The sequence below is a fragment of the Phascolarctos cinereus genome, unplaced genomic scaffold (genome assembly GCF_003287225.1).
Source record: "Phascolarctos cinereus isolate Bilbo 61053 unplaced genomic scaffold, phaCin_HiC Scaffold_1;HRSCAF=81, whole genome shotgun sequence".
Classification (NCBI taxonomy): Eukaryota; Metazoa; Chordata; class Mammalia; order Diprotodontia; family Phascolarctidae; genus Phascolarctos; species Phascolarctos cinereus.
This window is the reverse complement of record NW_027555514.1, coordinates 142499412-142515550: the sequence shown is the minus strand read 5'-3', so window position 1 is coordinate 142515550 and position 16139 is coordinate 142499412.

The window sequence follows — 16139 nt, the reverse complement described above, 5'->3', positions numbered from 1 at the left end:
TGCCACTCAATGTAACTTATCCTTAGAGCTGCCCCTGCCTGGTTTTAGAAAATAACCTGGAGAAACAGTTCCCCTGGAAGAGAAAAACAAAAGCAGACGAGAGGGGAGCGACTTTTTTAAGCCTCTCTCACTCTGGGGCCCTGGGACCACGTAGGTATTTTTAGCTACTTTGAGAAAATAGTAATCTTATTCTAAACCCCTACTGTGAGCTAATAGTGTGCAAACCTCTCTCCCTTTGCCTCCATGGAGTTTAAAAATTTGTGTTGCATTTCATATGGGTCAAGACCTGAGTATTGGGCTTTAATACAATTGGGAGAGATGGCCTCAATTAATTTATTTTTGCCTATATTGGGGGAGTTAGAGGCGCATTAATTTGGTATGTAAATTTATGCAAATAACATGCAAATCAGGCCACTCTCAGATTAACAGAAGAAAAAAATCTTGTAGCCTTAGTATATACCATCTGTTCCCTCCCCATTCTCTTCCCACCATTCCGTTCACACTCCTTCCCTCCCCTTTCCCCCTTCCCCAACCAACTTTGAGACGTGTTTCCAGTGACTGAGGAAAAGGAGTCTTTTAAGTGAAGAAAATGGCACACCTCTAAGATTTTGGGTTGTTACAATCAAATACATTTATTCTTCACAGGGACAGGACCAAGGGTAGGGAAGATAACAAAAGGGAGTAGCAGTGCCCATACTAGTCTGAGTATTCGAATGTCTCAGCTATAGGCTGGTGTATAGCCTGTGATGAGAGACATAATGAATACACAGCAAAACCTGTGAGCCTCGGTTGCTTATGGGAAATCCTTTCCCCAGGTCTTCCTAAGAGGCAAGGCAGAATAGTGCAATGGTTTCCAACCTGGGGGCTGCTGAACCCAGGGGTGATGGTGGGGGAGACAGAGTTATTGCAAAAGGGCCCCAAAGCATCCATATGCAAATCTATCAATGAGCAAACAATTTCTGTAGCCTGAATGCTCACACATAAATGCATTAAGTCTTGTTGTCAAATGTATGTAGATGTTTCAATAAGTAAAATGAAAATTCATTTTAAAAGCACAACTCAATTCATTATTATTTTTTAATATTTATCTTCTCAATCCACCCATACCTGAAGCATGATTTCTATAATATGGGCATCTGAAATATTTTTATATTAAGAGTTCTTAGTCTCAACTGAAGTAGAAAAGTGGGAAGAATTGGAGTCAGAAGACCCGGGTTCAAGTCCTGATTCTGCTTCTCCCACCCAAGTGATGCTGGACACGACACAAACTCTCTGAGCCTCTAGTACGGGGGGGGGGACCTAGTGTTTGAGTTATTCAGTCAATGGGCCTTTATTGACCACCTCTGTGCTGGGTGCTGGGGATGCGTAGACAAGAGGAGGAGTCCTTACCCCCAAGGGAACGTACATTCTAATGGAGGGAGAGAGATACAACTTATTATGGGGAAGTAAAAAATAGGTTACATGCAAAATAAATGCAAAATGAAGTCACACTAATAATAGGGGAAATCGAGGAAAGGCTCTTTAAGGAGGCAGGATTTGAGCTGAGCCTCAAAGGGACAGAGGGGTCTTGTAGGTCAAGGGGAAGAAGGAGAGCATTTCATGTAGGGGCTAGCCCATGCAAAGGCCCAACCACAGAATATGGAATGTGTTGGACAAAGAGTATCAAGGAAGACAATTTGACTGGAAAATAGAGTACTCGAGGGCAAGTAATGTCGAACATTTATTAAGCACCTACTATTTGTCAAACATGTGTAGGTAGGTGGTGCCGTGGAAGTGGAAGGTGCGACAAGACCCGAGTTCAAATCTTACTAGCTGTGTAAGTCACTTAATTCTGTTTGCCTCAGTCTCCTCATCTGTAAAATGGGCTGGAGAAGTAAATGACAAACCACTCCAGTATCTTTGCCAAGAAAATCCCAAATGGGATTGCAAAGGGTGGGATCCTATGTATTGGGCACTATTGTTAAGCACTGGTGACACAAAGATGAAAAAGAATGATAGTACCTGCCCTCAAGGAGGTTACAATCTAATGAGGGAAGACAACACAGAAAAGGAAGCTGAAAAGGAGTGGGGAAGGGAGTGTGTGAAACAAGATATTCAACCTGGCATTTCAAGAGAGTCCAATCTAAAAATAAAAATAAACAAAAATTTAAAAAATTTAAAAAAGAAAGAGTCCAATCTCAGGACTGCAAGCTGATGGGAAATTAAGAGATGGAGTCCAATCTCAGGACTGCAAGCTGATGGGAAATTAAGAGATGGAGTCCAATCTAAGGAGTGCAAGCTGATGGGAAATTGAGAGATGGCTAGTCTGGGAACCCTGATTCAATGGAAGCAGGTTTGGGAAGAGTTCTTTGCTTTACCCTCCAGTCCTACAATCAGAGAGACAGGTAGTACTGAGAGTATTGATGATGTGATGTTTAAAAAGTTCAATAGACATGGTTTCTGGGTAATTTCATCTTTTTATTAATAAGGTTAGCATGCTTCCTAATAAAAACGGGTCAGTGGCACTCTCAAATACCAAAGATCCTTCATGGCAGTGGATTGACAGTTTATATGCTCTTGGAAGAGCCAGTGTTCCTGAGGGTGGCAATCACCTCTGGTTAACAGTGAATGAATATTACAATGAGGGGCTGGGCTATATTCCAGACAGGCTATATTGGGGGTACTGATTTGCATCACCCAAGTCTTAGTCAAAGAGACTTATCATTTCCATATCACCTGTCTGACAAAAGGGAGAATCCACATTCTCCCAGACCTCCCTGAGTAAACACAAGGAGTGGGAATCCATCTATTAGCCTAAACTTAGAGTTTCTTTTACTGTCTGATTAGACCTTAGCCTGGATAAGTTTCGGCCCTAGATTTCCCACATTGGTAGATGTTTGGAAGAGGAAGTAGGAAAGGGAAGAAACCTTGGTCCTCATTCAATAATTAGTTATTAATACAAGAAAAAAGAATCATTTCTCTCAATGAAGAGTAAGTACCCAAGCTGATACCATCTTGAAGGATGATGCTTCCTGATAGCACAGGCTAGCGCTTCCCATATGGGGTCTTGGCCCACACTTTAAGAAGTGCTGAAAGGGCCTCAAGTGGAAAAAGTTTAAGAAGCTTTGCATTTAGCAAGGTAGATTAGAACCAGGTTACTAGAGACTTTAAATGTTAAACAGAGGTGTTTTTCCCACATCCCTTTTGTTTTGTTTTGTTTTTGCTAGGCAATGTAGTTAAGGGACTTGCCCAGGGTCACACAGCTAGTAAGTGTCAAGTGTTTGAGGCCAGATTTAAACTCAGGTCCTCCTGATTCTAAGGATGAAGCTCTATCCATTGTGCCACCTACCTTCCCCCCCCCCCCAGGTGTTTTTAATAAAAGACTAGGTAACCACTCCAGCTTCCACCGAGCTTGAAGAATGTCAATTTGTCACGTGTATGGAGGGCAGATTAGAAAGGGTAGAGAAAGGAGGTAGAGAGACCCAGTAAGAGGCCAGTGGAGTAGTGTAGGTGAGAAGAGCTGAGGATCTCAGTTACGGTGGCTATGATGGAGAGAAGGGGAACAGGTGTAAGAAATACTGAAGAGGCCAAATGATTTGCCTAAACTTCCACTGGATGCCTCCCCAGGACGTGGAGGTGGGTTCTTGAAGTCTGAGCCAGTGGAAAGAGATTGCTGACATGTCCTCCCCAGCTGGAATGGTTTCATTAATTTTGGGCACCCGATGTTTTTTGTTTCTTCGTTTGTTTTTTAAAGCCATGGCAACTCATGATGACTACATGCTAAGACCCAGAGAGGTTGTACACAGCATTGATGAAGGGCTCTCCTTTATGGTCAACACCTTCCTGCCAGGGTTAGTATAAGAAAGGCATGCTGGAGTGATGCCAGTAAAATGACTCTGACAGCACAGGTAGTTTCATGAGCAGTATACTAGCGACCACTGAATTACCTTGTATGTATGGTTACCCCAGTCTGGGAAACAAAGCAGTTGATTTGCGGGAGCAGGCAGGGAGCAGCTGCTGCAGGGCATGAATCTCCCTCTCTGTCCCCCTCAATGAAGCCGATTATACATACAGGCAGCATATAAAACTAGGCTTCTCAAATGCATACTAGTAATGTGCCTCTTAACTCTGGGAAGGGAGAACACAAGAAGACAGTTGAAAGTTTTTTGTAGTAAAGCAGCATATATACAAAGCTCGGGGGACTCAGGTTTACCAAGATAGGTTTTTTTCTGTCTGTATTTGTGTCTCTCCCCTACTCCCCATCTCACCCCCGTGGTGTACATGCCCCTGGAAAAAGCCATATGTTGTGTTGCAAGCTTTCTGAGGTTTTAGGCATGGTACAACAAAGAGCCAAGTAATGCTATCCCTCTGCCCCAGAGTCAGTAACAGCTCTATCACTGACAGCACCTGAGCCCTTCTCTGTTCTTTTTGAGAACAGAAGTCAGATAATGTGGAAATATGTTTTGCATGATTGCACATGTATAACCTACATAAAATTGTTCACCATCTCAGGGAGGGGGAAAGTGAGGGAGGGAGGGAGAAAATTTGGAACTTAAAATTTAAAAAAATGAATGTTAAAATTGTCTTTATGTGTGATTGGGTAAAAAAAATAAAAAATTACTAAGAAGTGTGTGTGTGTGGGGAGAATAAATGTAAGAGGTTGTTGGACACCGTAGTCCTTGGCTGTAGCGCCATGACACCTGTGACCTGTAAGGCTGTTTCAATGGGAGTATTGCCTTAATTATGATTTTTAGTAGGATGCCCTAATGCAGTCAAGGGGTAGACATGAGTGCCCCCTTAGTAACGCCCGGTGCCGTTGTTGGCACAAAACTGCTCCTTACCACACCTTCCTTAAGGTCTTCCTCCCTTCCATACCCTTCCTCCATTTCTTCTACCCTCCTGCCTATGCCTATAACTGGTCAGTGCCACCCACAAGCACCTGTGAACTCTTCTTGAAGCCCTCAGGACCAAACAGTTGCCAAGTCTTCCTCTATTTTGTGTAATAGTCTTGAGGTCTGTGTTACAATGGGAAGGGTGGGGGGGTCTGGTTTTTCATATTTCAATTCAATTCAAAGCATTTTTAAGCACCTATAATGTGGCAAGCACTGTGCCAAGGTGCCTAGGATCCACTGAGGAAAATGAAGCAGACCTCGCCTGCCATGGAGTATGCCCTCTGTTAGGCGGAGAGGCAAAAGAAACGTGGACAGAGATAAGTAAATGCAAAATACCAAATAGACACCAGTTAGTTTCAGAGGAGGAGTATTCATGCCTGGAGGAATCAGGGAAAACCTCTTGTAGGCCTTGTTACTTTAGCTGAGTCTTGAAGGGAAATGAGGGTTCCAAGAGGCAGAGGTGAGGAGGGAGGCTTTCTAGCCCCGAGACAGTCTGTACAAAGTCACAGAGATGAGACATGGAACGTCCTGCATGGGAATCTGCAATTGGACCAGTTTGGCTGGTATGCTGAGTGTGCCTGGGAAGTAATGTATCAGCCGGAAAGATATGTTCCAGTCAATATTGTAAAGGACTTTTGACCTTAAGCCAAGAAGTTTGTATCTGAACCCAAAGGCAAGAGGGAGGCACTAGATTAGGAGTTCTTTTTTTGGAGGGGGGAGGGGCACAGGCGAGGCAATAGGGTTAAGTGACTTGCCCAAGGTCACACAGCTAGTGAGTGTCAAGTGTCTCAGGCTGAATTTGAACTCAGGTCCAGGGCTGGTGCTCTATCCACTGCATCACCTAGCTGCCCCCTAGACTAGGGGTTCTTAAACTGTTGTCTGAACTTAAAAAAAAATTATATAACTGGCTTCCTTTGGGATCAGAGACTTAGAGCTAATAAGACACAAAGAGGTTAAATAACCTATCCAGGGTCATTCATCATGCCATGTAATGATCTGGCAGCTGGTGGAGGGAATAGATTCATAAGCAGTGACAATAATTGTAGGAAATGAAGGAACAAGATATTTGTTAAGAAACAGCTGCCTGAATTACCTGGTGTGGGGAATTGAATCGGCTTCTTTACCTAAGCTCGTCCCTTTTCCCTTTGGAAGAGGGCCAGAAAGAAATCCTGAACCAGCTTAACCAAGATAGGAGCTTTGAGCTAAATCTCCTTTAACAAGAAGAGCTCAACCGTGCCCATTTTCCTTCCTTGTGTGGTGCAAACAAGGAAGAAAGATCTTCCTCCTTCCTCCCCTTAGAAGTCAATGACCACTGAAGTAAACAAGAAATCACTCAAGTGAAATCAGGGACAATCTATTTGCCATTTCCTGAATCTGTCATATCTCTGGTGGGACCAGGGAGCCCTGAATGCCAAATCCCATCCAGGACTGGTATTATCATCCTTGATAACAACTGATGTGTATCTATACCCACCAAGATGGAATTCTTGGAAACCCACAACAGGCCCAAATTGTGTGCATGCCTATGGGTCGGATGATGCTAGATTATCACAAGATCTAAGAGTAGGATGGGACTTCCAACCTATACTGGCCAAAGAGCCCTATAACAATACCAACAAGCAGTAATCCAGCCTCCTCTTAAAGAGTCCTCGTGGGAGAGGTACAAAACCCACTACCTCCTAATATGGTCCCCCCACTTTTGGACAACTCTGATGCTGGCAAGTTTTTTCCTCACATTAAGCCTGTATCTGTTTTTCTGTAAAGTCTACTTATTGTTTTTTGTTGTACCTTCTGAAGTAAAGCAAAATAAATCTAACATCTCTTCTGAATGACAGCTCCTAAGTCTTCTCTAGTTCCTTCTATCACTCCTTGTCATGGGATGGTCTCCAATCCAAATGTTCTTTTCCCATCGTCTTCTGTATGTACTCCTACTTATCTGTATCTTTTCTAGAACTTGGTGCCTAGAATTGAACACAATAGTCCACATGTGGTCTCATAAGGACAGGCCTATCACCTTAGGTTATCTCAGACATTATGTTTTAATGCAACCTAGAAAATGAATTAACTTTTTTTTTTTGCTTCTCTGCACCATATTGATGCATATTGAGCTTGTAATTCAATAAAACTGCAATTTTTTTTCACGTGAATTATTGTTTAGACCTCTCTCCCCTATCCTCTACTTGGGAAGTTGTTTTTTGTCCTTAAGCTCAAATAAATCTATTGATACTTGCCCATGTCAAATTTCATGCTATGAAATTTGACACTTCATTCTAATATGCTGAAATCATATATCATAGCTTTGGCGTAGCAAAGGACCTTAGAACCTGGTTAGTCCACTCCCAAATTTTATAAATGAAGAATTGTGGCAAAGCAGTTAAATGGCGGGGCCAAAGCCAGATCTCTTGGGTTTCTGACTCAGTCAACTCCGACTTGGTTATCCTGCCACTTTGTGTCATCTGCAAATTTGACAAGGCTGTTATCTATACCTTCATCTAAGTAACTGATAAAAATATTGAATAGTAAAGCACCATGGGTAGATCTTGGAATGCTCCACTTGAGAACTCCCTCCAAGTTGATACTGGCCAATTGGCTGAGGACTCCTTATTGGGTCTACATTCAACTAGTTCCAAATCCATGTAACTGTACTATGTATCATCTATCTCATATCTCTCTACCTTGTATATTGAATTATGGAAGGCTTTCAAAGTTTAAAAAAAAGTTTGAACATTTACTCAGGCAGTAAGGAGCCAGTAAAGATGATTGAGTAAAAGTGTGATGTTACTAAACTATACAGAAGGAAGTTTGGCATTGATAGAAGGATGAAAAGAGAAGAAGACTGAAGGCTTCTTGGGAGGCTATTGCAATAACCTTGGCAGGAAATGTCTGCATTTGGTTGTGTCAATGGAGATAAAGTAGAGGAAATGAATAGGCAAAGTATCACAGTCCCATGAGGTTTTTACCTATTGTACAAAATAACAAGGGGTAGATGAGGTAAAATTAATCCCCTTACTTTCTAAGAGTAAATGAATGACTAAAAAAACATTGATTAAGCACTGATTATGTGCCAAGCACTGTGTTAAGCACTGGGGATACATTTTGAAACAGCCCCAGCTTTCAGTGAGTGAAAAAACAAATAATGATGGTGGGTGGTAGTGGTAGAAAGTATTTTGGAGACATAGATTGGAGTCTGTGAGAATGAAGAGAAATTCTTGGAGTATAGCATTTATTAGGCAGAGAAACATGGTCTGCTTTTTGTATAAGAGATTTTCTGGTGGAACTAGAAAGCTAGCGTGTTAATACTGTTCTGTTCTGTGGTTGAAACCAGGTAGGGAAGATTTGTCCTTTCTCTGGATTCTTGAGAAGGTGTACAGTGACTTTCTATGGAGCACACCTCTCTCCTCCAAGAAGAAATGTGTCACAGAATCATAGAACTTCAGAGCTAAAAGGGACCTGAGTTTTATTTAGTCCAACTTTTTCATTTTACAGATGAGAAAACTGAGGCCCAGAGAGGTCACACAATTGGTATTCCTAAAGATATAGACCGACCGAAGCCAGCATTATTCAGTGGAAGTCACAGAATCAGGAAGAGCAGAAACTGGGCTTCCCTGGGCCATCTTGATTCAAGAGAGCAAAGTCTTGACATGGAACCACAGACGTGGGGTCTCATTCCTGGTTCTTAGCCAGATTTGGTTTATCATTTCAATTATATCCTTTCCCTGTTTGCAGATTCCCCATTGCAGGAGCATAGAGTTTCTATGCCCGAGAGGACTTATGGCAAGTGAAGGAAGGATGATAAAATCATAGATTTAGAGACCACCTACATCTTACATATGTAGAAACCAAGAGAGAGATTTAGTGACTTGCCCAGAGCCCCATAACTAGTGTCACTGACAATATTTGAACACAGGTTTTCCTGACTGAGCCCAGTTCTCCTTATGAAGGGGAAACTGGCAAAGAAGCAGTGATCTGGAGAAAGGCTGCCAGAAATACAAAAGGTGACATGGAGAGAGAATTTGTGGAAAGTGACATATACCCTTTGCAGCATTAAAAGTGGCCTTCATTTCCAAAATATATAGAGAACTAAGATAAATTTATAAGAACACAAGCCATTCCCCAATTGCTAGATGGTCAAAGGATATGAACAGACAGTTCTCAGATGAAGAAATTAAAGCCATCTATAGTCATATGAAAAAATGTTCTAAATCGTTATTGATCAGAGAAATGCAAATCAAAACAGCTCTGAGGTTCCACATCACACCTATCAGATTGGCCAACATGACAAAACAGGAAAATGATAAATGTTGGAGAAGATGTGGGAAAATTGGAACACTAATACATTGTTGGTAGAGTTGTGAAATGATCCAACCATTTTGGAGAACAATTTGGAACTATGCCCAAAGGGCTACAAAAATGGGGCATACCCTTTGATCCAGCAATAGCACTTCTAGGGCTATATCCCAAAGAGATCAAACAAATGGGAAAAGGACCCACATGTATAAAAATATTCATAGCAGCTCTTTTTGTGGTGGCAAAGAATTGGAAATTGAGAGGATGCCCATCAATTGGGGAATGGCTGAGCAAGTTGTGGTATATGAATGTAATGGAATACTATTGTGCTATAAGAAATGATGAACAGGCTGACTTCAGAAAAACCTGGAAAGACTTGTAATGGTCTGATGCTGAGTGAAGTGAGCAGAACCCCAGAGGACTTTGTACATAATAACAGCCATGTTATGCGATGACTAAGCATTACGAGGATCTAAGACATCTCCAGAGGCGTCGGGATGGAAAATGCTGTCCACATCCAAAGAAAGAACTATGGAAGTCGAATCGCTCTTACTTATTTTTACCTTCTGTTGAGTTTTATTTCATCTTTCTGATGGTTCCTCCTATTGGTTTTAATTTTTACTTACAACTTCACTAATGTGAAAATATGTTTCATGGGTATGTAAATGTAAAGCCTATATCAGATTGTGCGCGTCTTGGGGAGGGTGGGGGGAGGAAGGGGGAGAAAAATTTTCAACTTAAAAGCATATGGAAGTGATTGTTGATAAATCAAAACAAATTAATAAAATTTTAAAAAATTAAAAAAAATTAAAAATTTTAAAAAAACCCCAACATTAAAAGTGGCCTGCCAGAGAGCCTGGGTAGGCCTTTCCTGATGTGCAAAGGTACTTCAGCCTGGATTTACTTCAAAAAGCCATCAGGTCACAGACATTATTATATTTGCCGAGAAAAGTCTGACTGTGTCCTATCTCTATTTGCTGATGTCATCACCCTTCAGGCTTCCTTCTTTTGCTCGTTCCCAGATGATAGGATTCAAATTATGACAGCTAGGTGGCCCAGTGGATAGACTGCTGGACCTGGAGTCAGGAAGACTCCTATTCCTGAGTTCAAATCTGGCCTCAGACACTTAACTACCTTTGTGACTCTGGGCAAGTCACTTAACCCTGTTTGCCTCAGTTTCCTCATCTGTAAAATGAACTGGAGAAGGAAATGGCAAAGTACTCCAGTATCTTTGCCAAGAAAACCCCAAATGGGATCACAAAGAGTCAGACATGACTGAATAACAACAACAGGATTCAGATATAGAAAAGTCCTTAGAGGTCACTAATCCAATTTGTGTTCTTTTTTGTTTTTTTACAAATAAGGAAACTGAGGTTTAGAGAGATGAAATGATATACAGCCAAGGTCACATAGGTAGTACAAGTGGCTGTATTCAAACCCAGATCCTCTTACCCCAAATCCTTTCCCCTACGTCACGTTATGCTGCCTTTCAGTAGAGAGAGCCAGTATCATGGAATAAAGGTGGTGATGGGGGGGAGGAGCAGGCCTCATTCATACGGGTAGGAATTTGGGGAGCTGGGCTAAAAAGAATAAGATTGCTAGGTTGAGAAAACCTAATAGCTTCCCTTAGAGTTTCTTCAGAATTCACTAAAACCCAAACCAAGACCTAGAGCTGTTAACTAGCACTACTTTTTACTTATTTTTTACTTCATAAAAACATTCTGTCAGGCTAGCAGCACGAAAGAAGCCTTTCAATCGGGGGCACTGGGCCCCATGGACAGAGACTCCTGAATACAGCGAAGTCACTATTACTTAGGACGAGAGGAGTGCATCTGGGTGGAGAGAGGAAAGCAAGACAGCATCTTCTTATTTTAACCAAGTCTCAAAAACTAGGTATAGTTTTCAGACTGCTGAAGGAGTATAAACATTATTAATTATTATTAATAAATAATTATTAATGAAAAACATTATCAATGTATGTCTCACCCCCCCCCCCCAATTTTGACAACTTGGAGCAAAGCCCTGGTTATAGTGCTGTCTAGAGATGACAAGGAAAGGCAGTAATTTCCTGATTTTCCTTGGTTTATTGCCTTAAATTTTTTTTTGAGAGCCTGGACACACAAACCAACTTGCCTACTTCTAATGCATCAGGAGGAAAGAAGTGACCCAGGGGATTAAAAGCAGGACCATCATGCCCTGCTCGGGTGACTCTTTAGCCTGACTGGGTTATTGCCAGACTGGGTGAGGAATCAATTTTTCTCGTTTAGTCTGTTGAATCACTGCCTGGTTATCCTTCAGAAAACCAGTCCAGCTGGGCTGGTTGCCTCCCCCTCAAAGGGAGAGAGGCGTGTTTGGACAGGGCTGTCAGTAACTTTGCTTGGTTTTGCAGCTTTCCACACTGATTTTCCCTTTGGTGCCCGGACCCAACTATAGCTCCATTGTCTACCCTGGGCAGGATGGACCAGAGCAGCCCAGAGCCTAGCCCTGGGAGGGCATATGCTGACACCCAGCCACAAAGCCCCACTTTGTTCTCAGAATGAGATGATTTGTCATTAGCTGCAGCACTGGTCCCTGGCAGATCCTAGCATGTGGTTGGCAGAGAGTTCTGGGGATGGATCCCAGTGTCTCAGGCTGCTGGCTGGTCAGCGCCCATGCTGGGCCTTCTGCCTTGAGTGGAAAGGATGGCCTTTCATGACGTCCCTTTGGAGCCTTGTCTCTCCATCCACAAACCTGGCAGGCTGTCAATTAATCCATACGTCAACCAAGAAAAACCTCATTAAGCACCCACTATGTGTCAGGCAACAAGCTAGGTGCTGGGGATATTGGGACAAAAATGTCCCTAACTCCAGTGGGCGATGTGGCCTTTTGCCCAGTGGCCTGCAGATTAATCTTCACTCTTTGAATTCTTATAAGGTAGGTGGAATTCTGGAAATAGGAGTAGCCCGTCCTCTCTGGGACCTCTGTCTGGTGGTCTCTCATCACTACTATTTGCTCTCCCTGCTACATGGAGGCTGCTTGTAAGGACTAGGATTCCAAAGTTTAGAAGACCAACTCATAGAGAGACCACTTTCAGACTACTTATCAGCTGTAGTGCCCTGTCTCTAAAGAATGGTGCAATATGGATAGGATTAGTGAATAGGTCAGTGGGAGCCCTAACCAGTCAGGAGGATTGGGGTTCAAATCCTGCCTCCAACACTTGCTAGTTGTGTGACCCTGGGTAAGTCTCTTCATCTCTCCATGCCTCAATTTCCTCATCAGCAAAATGTAGGGGGGTGGGGGAGGGGAAGGCTGTATTTGAAGGTTTGTAAAAGTCTCTTCTAACTCTAAATCTCTGACGCTAAAAGTGATCCTGACTCCAACTGGGTGATATCTGGTGTGTCTTTTCACACAGCAGGAGTCATTTGATTTCACAAAACTAGCTAGTATTGTGTCTTAAAACAGCTTTCATGTCCCACAACCTATTCCGTGACTCCTTCTGGACCTGTACACCCCATCTGTAACCTCAGCACTTGATGGAGGCCAGCAGATATTTCTATGAGGGTGGGAGGGTGACTTTTCTATAGTCAGGGTAGCATCTTTTTATCTCAGACTTTCCAACGTGAATGATGAGGTCCGTGGCACAGAGAGATTTCTCCACGTGGGCAGCAGCATTCTTTTCTTCCCATGGACGGCTATTTAGCCTTCTGTCCACAGGTTTCCCTCCCTCCCCTTCTCGATGAGGAATAGCAGAAACTTTTTTTTTTTAATCCCTGCTGAGAATAATTCTTCTCAGGTTAAGTTCCAGGGTCAACAAGTCAAGAGTCGGAGGAGTGACAGCTATGGTTTCCTTTCCCCAAGAACAAAAGCAAGGGTGGGGCATAGCTTTATGTTTGTACCTCCTTCCTGCATATCGGGTCCTAGATTTCAATCAATGCTTTAGTCCAAATCCCAGTTCTGTGCATTCTCCCTTTGAGCCTCAGTTTCCTCATTTGTAAAAATGGGTGGAGGGTTAGACCAATTGGATTCTTTGTTCCCTTCTAGCTAGATAGATCTGTGATCCTGAGAGCCCTTTGGGCTGCAGTTTTCTCATCTGTAAATTGAAGGGACTAAAATCTAGGCTCTAACATTCTGTGATTCTGCTAGCTAGCACGGCATCCTGCACGTAATAGGCACATATTAAAGAGCAATTAAAATGGGGAATTCCTCGGCTCTCTCTTGCAGAACCCGTACAGAACCACTGCACATCTGTGTGCCAGAGAGCAAGGCACGTGCCTAAGCCTAATGTCAGCCTGAGCCAAAACTCTCCCACCCTAATTCTGCACAAAGCAAGAACAGCTCTTCTCCACTAGAGGGACCCACCCCAAGGCTTGTCTGTTTTCCAATGCGTCAGGGAGCAAAAATGCAAAACCCTCCCTCTCAGAAATGGACTTTTATGAAAATGAAACCGACAGCAAAGTTTCTTCCCTGCTCTCTCCCCATCGTCCCTCCAGCCTCCTTTTGTCTTCTCTTCCCGCTGCTCCAGAAACTCAGGGGGAGGAAGGGAATTTAAAGCTGAAAAATCTTTCTTGAAGCTTTTAGGGAAGAAACATGCTTAGGGTCCTTCATTGAGTTCATGCCTCTCCCCTGCCCAAGTGACCCCGTCCAACAGAGGTGGAGGAGGGAGACTCGGGCACTATCTGTAACGGGCCCTGAGATGGGCGGGATGGCCAGATCTATCCGCTCTGCTGTTTGCCAGCAGATGAGATGCCTTTCAAACAGCCCTTTGTCGGGAAGCTGGGTCTTACAGAGAACACTCGATGCACGCACAGCGCACGCACAATGACTAGAGTATGTGCCATTCTATATTTATCTGCAGGAGCATAAGGTTGCAAGCATAAGAGAAGTATTTGAACTTGCCAGCCATAATGACAAATGTGCTATTCACACCAGTGGGCCCCTAGAATCTGCTGTCTGTAGCTGGCACAGTAGTGAGTACAGCATTGGGAATTTATATGAGTCGGAAGGGAACTCAGAGGCCACCGAGTTCAATTCCTCCCTTTTATTTTTAAAATTTACTTTTAATTTAATTTTTTTAAACAACCCTTTCCTTTTATAGATGACAAAACTAAGGCCATAGAGGTTAAGTGACTTGAACAGAGTCACATAGCTAGCTAGCTGTCGGAGAAGATACTCAAACCAAGGTCTTGTTGATTCCAAGTCCGTTGATCTAACCACTGGAATAGTGAGGGAATTGGAGCCACAAATTTATTATTTATTTATTTTTAGCATTCTTTTTAAATTTTAAGGCCAAATTCTCTCCCCCACCCACTGGAAAAGGCAAGCAAAATTATATCAGTTATACATGTGAAATCATGCAAAATATATTTCCATATTAGTCATATCACCAGAAAGAGAGAGAGAGAGAGGGAGAGAGAGAGAAACTTATACTTCAATTTGTACTCAGAGTTCATTAGTTCTCTGGAGGTGGGATAGCATTTTTCATCATGAGTCCTTTGGAATTGTCTTGAATCATTGTATTACTGAGAAGAGCTAAGTCATTCACAACTGTGAATTACATTCACAATGTAATCATGATTACAACATTGCTGTTATTGTGCCATGATGATCTCCAGATTCTTCTCACTTCACTTTGTATGGGTACAAATAGGTCTTTCCATTGTTTTTTTTCCCCTGAAACTACCCCCCCTCATAATTTCTTTCTTTAAAAAAAAAAGTTTTTATTTCCCCCCAACTACACATTAAAACAATTTTTAACATTTGTTTCTTTTAAATAGATTTAATCAAAAGAGTAAAATAGGGAAATCAGCCATATCAATATTGTTTTAGACTATTTAAAATAACTAGACAGTATAAGGTTGGAATATTGCTGTGGTGTAGGAAATGATGAGATGGTGGACTTAGAAAAATATGGAAAGACTCGGACTTATGAAGGAAGATGTTCATCCACCCTCAGAGAAACAGAGGATAAATAAGTATAGTGAGATATTACACAGATGCATGTGAACGTAGTAGTGTATATATGAGTCTGATTATAGACATCTAAGTATATGTATGTGTATATGTATGTATATATGTGTATACGTATGTGTGTGTATGTGTATCTATCTATGTATATCTGTGCTTAATTGTAGCCTTCTGGGAGGGGAGGGAAGAGGGAAAAAAGAACAAAGTAAAAAATGTATAGCAGAGAACAAAAGAAAACTTACAAGGAAGCAAAGAAAAGACGGAAAGTTCTGAACACAATGCATAGTATTTATTATATAAGATAGGCTTTTTAGAAGTAGAAATTCATTGTTCTATATTTTTAATCTTCATACTTTCTGCTGTGCACATGGTAATGCTTTTTTATTTTGTATTTAAGTTTTAGTATTTAAGTTCATAATGTATTTCTGTTTCTTTTCTTATTGTGTATTTAAGTTTTAGTATTTATGTTTAAAATAAATTAATTTAGAACAAGAAAAAAGTTATTTATCATGGAACACTGAAAACAAAACATTTGTTTTTTAAAAATAAGTTTTGAGCTCCAAATTCTATCCCTCCTTCCCTTTCCTCCCCACTCCTTGAGATAGTATGCAATCTGATATAGGTCATACATGTGTAATCACGTAAAACACTTCCATGTTAGTTATTTTGGAGAGGGGAAAAAAAAGAATGAAAGAAAGTGAAAAATAGTATGTTTCAGTCTGTATTCAGATAATCAGTTTTTTTTCTCTGGCAGCAGATAGTATGTTTCATCATGTGTCCTTTGGGATTGTCATGGATCATTGTATTGCTGAGATTAGCTAAGTCATTCACAATTCTTCATCATACAATATTGCTGTTACTGTGTACGGTTTTCTCCTGGTTCTGCTCACTTCACTTTATATCAGTTCATGTAAGTCTTTCCAGGTTGCTCATCATTTCTTTTAGCACAATAGTATTAACACCACAATCATATGACACAACTTCTTCAGCTATTTCCCAACTGATCATCCTTAATTTTTCTTTGCCGCCACAAAAAGA